At 42.5% G+C, this 6,527-nt stretch overlaps 1 long non-coding RNA gene across 1 annotated transcript; it reads left to right on the top strand.

Annotated features, from left to right (window-relative positions):
• Positions 1-740: 740 nt before the first annotated feature.
• On the top strand, positions 741-5,696 carry LOC308096767. The gene is made up of 3 exons (XR_013934152.1): positions 741-842; positions 1,429-1,592; positions 5,623-5,696. It is a non-coding gene; the product is annotated as an uncharacterized lncRNA (long non-coding RNA).
• The last annotated feature ends 831 nt before the right edge of the window (positions 5,697-6,527 follow it).

Here is a 6,527-nt window from a genome sequence, read left to right on the forward strand (position 1 = left end):
ATGCATGTCTTAATCAAGATAGCTAACCTATAATAATTACACTACTTTTCAAGAATTGGAAAACAATAACCTGTGTTCGAGTGCATTGCACAGTGTGAGCATGTAGATCTTCTTGTAGATTTTCGTCATACAGTATTCCCTACAGGGCAAGTGGTTAACGCTTCTGTTTTTTTTATTAATGAGCAATAAGTTCATGGAAAGACAACAGCAGCCTTGGAACAGGTGGGTTAAGATTGAGGAGGCTCGGGTGGTGCAGTGGTAAAGTCCCTGCCCACCACCATGGAGGCTGTGGGTTCGAATCCACCGTGGTGCGTCCAGCTTTGTCGGCCGTCTAGGCAAACACAATTGGCCCGTGTTCAGGTGAGGGAAGCCGGGAGGAGGGTAATAATGATCATTGCATGAACTCCTACAGGTTGGGGCGGCACCTGTCAGCAGGGAGTGTTGGTCGGGAAGAGTAGGACGAAGGCTCTACGTCCTCCTGGTGGGGGCTCCTCACTGGCAGTAGGAACAGCCGTGACAACGCAGAAATGTGTGAGGAGGAATGAATTGTCATGACGAGAAAAAGGGGGTAAACAATGATTGTCTACTATAAATTTAAAGAAGAAAAAAATAAGATTGAGGAGTTTGTAACCACTGGCCCCTCCAGGTATTGATGATTTTATCCTGAAACTCAATGTTTTTGTCTTGTTTTCATTCAACAAGCTTTCTCTTGTTGTCTCCTGTCCCCTGTCTCATCCACAGGTCTCATCATCTGGACTCTGTTCTCCAGGACAGCAGCAGTAGGACCTGACTCCTGATCCATCCATCCTCTCCTCCTCAAGACAACAGCAGCCTTGGAACAGGTGGGTTAAGATTGAGGAGTTTTGTTGACAACTATTTGTTTTTAGTTTTAGTCATCTGAAATGTTTTTGTCTAGTTTTAGTCGAATAAACATCATAAGATTATAGTCGACTAAATCTACAGTTGATTTAGTCGACTAAAATGTATTGTGGCGGTGCCTTGATGGCGTCGCAATGGCTGATTTTATACTTGGTTGCATGCTGAAAATAGCTGATCTACAAGCTCAAAACGCGTCACAGCGCGTGTGAGCTTGTAGATCGACTATTTTCAGAGCACAACACCTGATTGCAACCAAACATAAAATGACTTGTCTTTTAGTTCTACTGGATCTCTTCTCCACAAGTACCTCACTGACATTTTAGTCTAGTTTTTATTTGTTGACGAAATTGTCAATATATTTAGTCTTAGTTTTAGTAATTTTAGCTTAGTTTCTATTTAGTTTTTACTTAGTTTCTATTTAGTTTTTACTTAGTTTTTATTTAGTTTTTACTTAGTTTCTATTTAGTTTTTGTCAGTGATAAAATGTAGTCGGCGAACATTTTTCGTCATAGTTTTAGTCGACGAAATCAACTCTGCTCTGTTCTCCAGGACAGCAGCAGGAGGACCTGACTCCTGATCCATCCATCCTCTCCTCCTCAAGACAGATGGAGGAGTTTCTAGAGCAACCCCTCCTGTCTGAGGAGATGAACCACACCTCCAGCGTCTCCAAGAGGAGGTTTCTCATCCTCCTGCCCAAACTACATGTCATCAAGGTGAGACAAACTATATGTCATCAAGGTGAGACAAACTACATGTCATCAAGGTGAGACAAACTACATGTCATCAAGGTGAGACAAACTACATGTCATCAAGGTGAGACAAACTACATGTCATCAAGGTGAGACAAACTACATGTCATCAAGGTCATAGACATAAGCCAAATTCCAAATCCGAAAATCTCGGCCACTCGCTCACTCCCACTCGGTCACTCTGACTCCAAACCGGAAGTAGTCAGGGTCTAATTATTCAGTTGCTTCTTGGAGGAGGCGAGTGGAGTCGAGTGGAGGAGCCGAGGAGGCTCTCCACTTCCGCATTTAGCGAGTGTACATCAAGTGTAGGCTCGACCACTCTCCACAGCTCCTCCGCGGCAGACTTCCGCATCACGTGAACATGTTTTTTTTGTTTTTTCCCTTCTCCCGTGACGTATACATGGTCCTCCTCCACATGTGGCCACACAAACAATGCTTGAAACCCGAAACCATGCCGAAAACACCGGCTGCCCCCCCCCCCCCTTCGCCCCCACCGATCACTCGTTGCGCATCACACACACATACACACACACACACACACACACACACACACACACACACACAGTGTAAATTAACAGAAAAGACGCAACAAGCCACTGGCTTTATTGCGTTGTATGATATAAAGCATAATACAATTATATACATTGTAATATATTGTGCACACTTTCTGTCTAAAGCTGATAGTTCATTTCTCTCCTTGCGTCATGCCTCAATGCAGTGCATGGACTACTATAAATTACTGTGACAAAGATTTTGTTTAAAATAATGTATTGTATTTATATATAGACTGAATATAGGAGAGGACACTTTACGCTTTAACTATAGCCGTACTCGTTCAATTCTGAACCGATTCTTAAAATTTAAAATTCTATATTAGCTGTGAAGGGTCTTCTTTCATGTCTATCAGTCATGATTTATTTCGCTATCAAACAATATCAAGCAAAATCACAAAATCGTCTGAGTTTTTTTCTTTTTTCTTCGTCCCAGAAGTGGGGGGGATATCACCCAAACTCTCAAAACCCCGGACATTTGAAGGATTTTATAAAACCCCCCCAGACAGCCCCCCAAAAGAGGATATGTCCGGGTAAAAGAGGACGTATGGCCACCCTGCATGAATGATGTAATTCAGAGTCAGACATACTCTGTAATATACGGTGGCTGTTATAAGCAGCAGTGCCGTGCGGGACTGCTGCGGGGGGTGGGGGGTCTGGGGACTGTACGAGCAAAAAGAGGGACGGGTCAGGATTTAATTCATAAATGTAAGTTTGCTCATCCTGGCGCTTCGTTCACTATTTCAGGAATAAATGGCTTTGCACAAAATGTTAACTATAAAGATAACAATGTGGCCATCCACATTGATGAATTGTCTATTCTTATATTCTGTATTATTCTATACCTGCATATTATTCTATGCATGTATATTTTCATCCACAGCTCTGGTCCAGCTGTTTGAGACGTCATAAGTGATCGCGGAATTTGCCGTCGCTTTGAAATGACGCTAAGTGCAGTCCGATCCTTTGATGGCAACCGCTCGACCACTCCGTCCTCGCAAATAATCCTCGGCTCCTCGCAGGGGCGGGCTTAGGCGCGAGTGGAGGAAGCGAGGAGAGTGAGCGAGTGACCGAACTTTGGGGAATGGAATTTGGCTATATAAAGGTAGACGCCTCCTCTGGCTCTGAAGCGTCGGCATCTCGGACGCACTTCCGCTTCCTCTATGCTTCTGGGGGGCAGCTGGAAATTTCCGTGTGCGTCACAGAAGGGGGCGTTCAGTAGGCCAATCAGACGCAGGTGGGGGCGGGACAACTAGATTCTGACAAGTCCTGGAAAAGACGCGCTGTGGTTGGCCAGTAGTCAACACGCTGTGATTGGCCAGTGCCCGTTCCCCCCGGAAATATGGTGGCTACCATACCAAGCATGTCGCTCCAATGAACTGCAGAGGCCAATGAGGTATCTAGGTTTCTATATCTATGATCAAGATGAGACAAACTACATGTCATCAAGGTGAGACAAACTACATGTCATCAAGATGAGACAAACTACATGTCATCAAGGTGAGACAAACTACATGTCATCAAGGTGAGACAAACTACATGTCATCAAGGTGAGACAAACTACATGTCATCAAGGTGAGACAGCACATCAGTAGCTCCTGTGTTTTACTCTTTGTTTTACAGTAGCTGCAGTGAATTATTGAGGACAATGTGACACATAATATCATCACTATTTGGTGGAAAACCTTGTAAGTCAGAACGATAACTTAACCTGTGTTCCAGTGCATCACAACACAGTGTGAGCTTGTAGATCGACTATTTTAACCCTCTTATCCCTATTTTGGGCACATTTTCACATTTTTTATTTATAAAAATTTTTGTATACACGTTTTATTTATTTATTCATTTTTCAGGTCAGATATTGTCACTATTTGTCATGATAAAGTCTATAGAGCTTAAGTTGTTAACTTTTTTTTATCATGACAACATAAAAGCTTAGTTAGTTAGTGATATGTTTGGAAAAACCAAGCTAGGGTGTATATCATATTATATTATATTATATTATATTATATTATATTGTTTGAGTATATTATTATATTATATGAGTGTTAGTTCAGTAACAGGGTCTCTCTGTCTCTTAAACAGAAAATACATGTTCAGAAGGGTTGCCAATCAGGAGAGATATAAGTACCCATTTATCAGATTAAAATTCAAAGTGTTCCATTTAGTTTCTGCTCACATCTTCGTGTCATCACATCCTTTTTCATGAGTTTTTCCTGTATCCTCTATGAGTTCTCTCTCCTGATTGGATAAGATTGGGATCCTGGTCTGATAATGCACTTTCTGTTTACTAGATAACTGTAAGAGTTGTAGAGGCAGAGTGATGTTACTGAACACTATATAGCAATGATCACTATCACAATTTAGAGATATTTGACACTTTTTGTAAATGTACTGTAAGTCAGGGGTCTTCAACAGGGGGTCCGGGACCCTTAGGGGGTCCTCAGAGTTACTACAGGGGGGCCACAAGATCTTTGTGTAATTGGAACTGTTTTCTTTTTTTTAACATTAACAAAGGTCTCACTGTCTCTCCTGCTTTTTTATAAATAGAAAATACAATTGTAGATCGGTTGCTAATATGAGCCAATCATTAGAGAGCCCCACAAAGATTATTTATCAGATTTTGATCCTGTTCAAAGTTTGTCTGTTTTTTATTCATGTCAGTTTGACTTGTCCTGTATGAGTTGTCTCTCTAGATTGGATGAAATTGTTATCCTGACATGAAAATGTATTTCTGTTTACTGGAGAGTTATGGAGACCCTGTTACTGAATAAACACTCTATAGCACTGTCTATGATTACTATCATAATATAGAGCTATTAACATAATAATCAATAGAAGAACGCTAGTATTTATGAACGATTCTGACAAAAACAGGAGGGGAGGGGCTCGTAGGAACAGCTCTCTCTCTCTCTCTCTCTCTCTCTCTCTCTCTCTCTCTCTCTCTAGATTTTGATTATTATTACAAGACAGACATACATTAACCACTTCATCCTAATATACATTTCTGCTATTTTCAAAAGATTTGTATACGTTTTGTATACCTTTTGAAAACTTGTGAAATGGGACACTCTGCATAATGAGTGCTTTCTACTTTTGGTACTTTAAGTACATTTTGATACCAATACCTTTGTACTTTTACTCAAGTAAACTTTGAATTCCGGACCTTTACTTACTACAGAGTATTTCTATATTGCAGTATTGATACTTTTACTTAAGTAAAACATTTTAGTACTTTTACCATCACTGCTACTTTGACATGAGGGGGAGGCATCACTGCTACTTTGACATGAGGGGGAGGCAGGGCCTTTATTATTAATAATAACGCAATTATTTGCGGAGTCCTCTGGCGCACGGGTGCAACCATTTTTTACAATAGCCAATAATAAAATGTTTAAATTGTAACTCTGTTTCATTTCATCCACGGTCCTTTTCCATTACAGGGACAGCAGTGGCTCAGGAGGTAGAGCGGCCGCTTGAGGACCAGAAGGTTCCCAGTTCGAACCCGGGCTCCCCCCTAAGTGCTCCTGAAGTGTGTGTGTGTGTGTGTGTGTGTGTGTGTGTGTGTGTGTGTGTGTGTGTGTGTGTGTGTGTGTGTGTGTGTGTGTGTGTGTGTGTGTGTGTGTGTGTGTGTGTGTGTGGCATTGCAACGCATTGTGAGCTTGTAGATCTGCTATTTTCAAAAGATTTTTATACATTTGAAAACTTGAAATGGGAAACTCTGCATAATGAGTACTTTTACTTTTGGTACTTTAAGTACATTTTGATACCAATACTTTTGTACTTTTGTCACCGGTGGACATGAACTTGACAATGAATAGATATAAACGGACAATGTACATTATGGACTGAGTTATGATGGAGGGGAGGGTGTTATACTGGCGAGTGCCTGTGTTGGTTCTATGTTTCTCCTTTCCCGCTGCAGGTATAATGAGAGGGCGGCGAAACAGGCGTGGTGATACCTGACGCGCCGGTATTGGACGGCAGCAGTATAAAGGAGGCACTATTCGGCAGCGCGGCCAGCGAGACACGCCGCTGACTACACCAGACGCCCGACACTACGCTGCACGCCACCACGACCACGCTGCTCGCCCGACAACACCGAGCCCCTGCTGACAGGCCTGTTAACCCTGCTTGAAAAGGGACGTTATCCACGAGAGAGACCCAGCTTTGTGTGAGTGTGGCGCTATATTGCAAACCCGACCGTTACTTACGAGCCTTCTCCTCCTTCCCAGTTTCCACTCCTGGACGCCGCTGAACAGCGCTGATCGCCCCCGACGTCCCGCTGATGATCGCCGCGACAACGCAGATTGATTACTGCTACATGCCAGCCAACCCGGCCTAAAAG

The sequence above is a fragment of the Gymnoscopelus braueri genome (assembly GCF_963280865.1).
Source record: "Gymnoscopelus braueri genome assembly, chromosome: 2".
NCBI classification, from domain to species: domain Eukaryota; kingdom Metazoa; phylum Chordata; class Actinopteri; order Myctophiformes; family Myctophidae; genus Gymnoscopelus; species Gymnoscopelus braueri.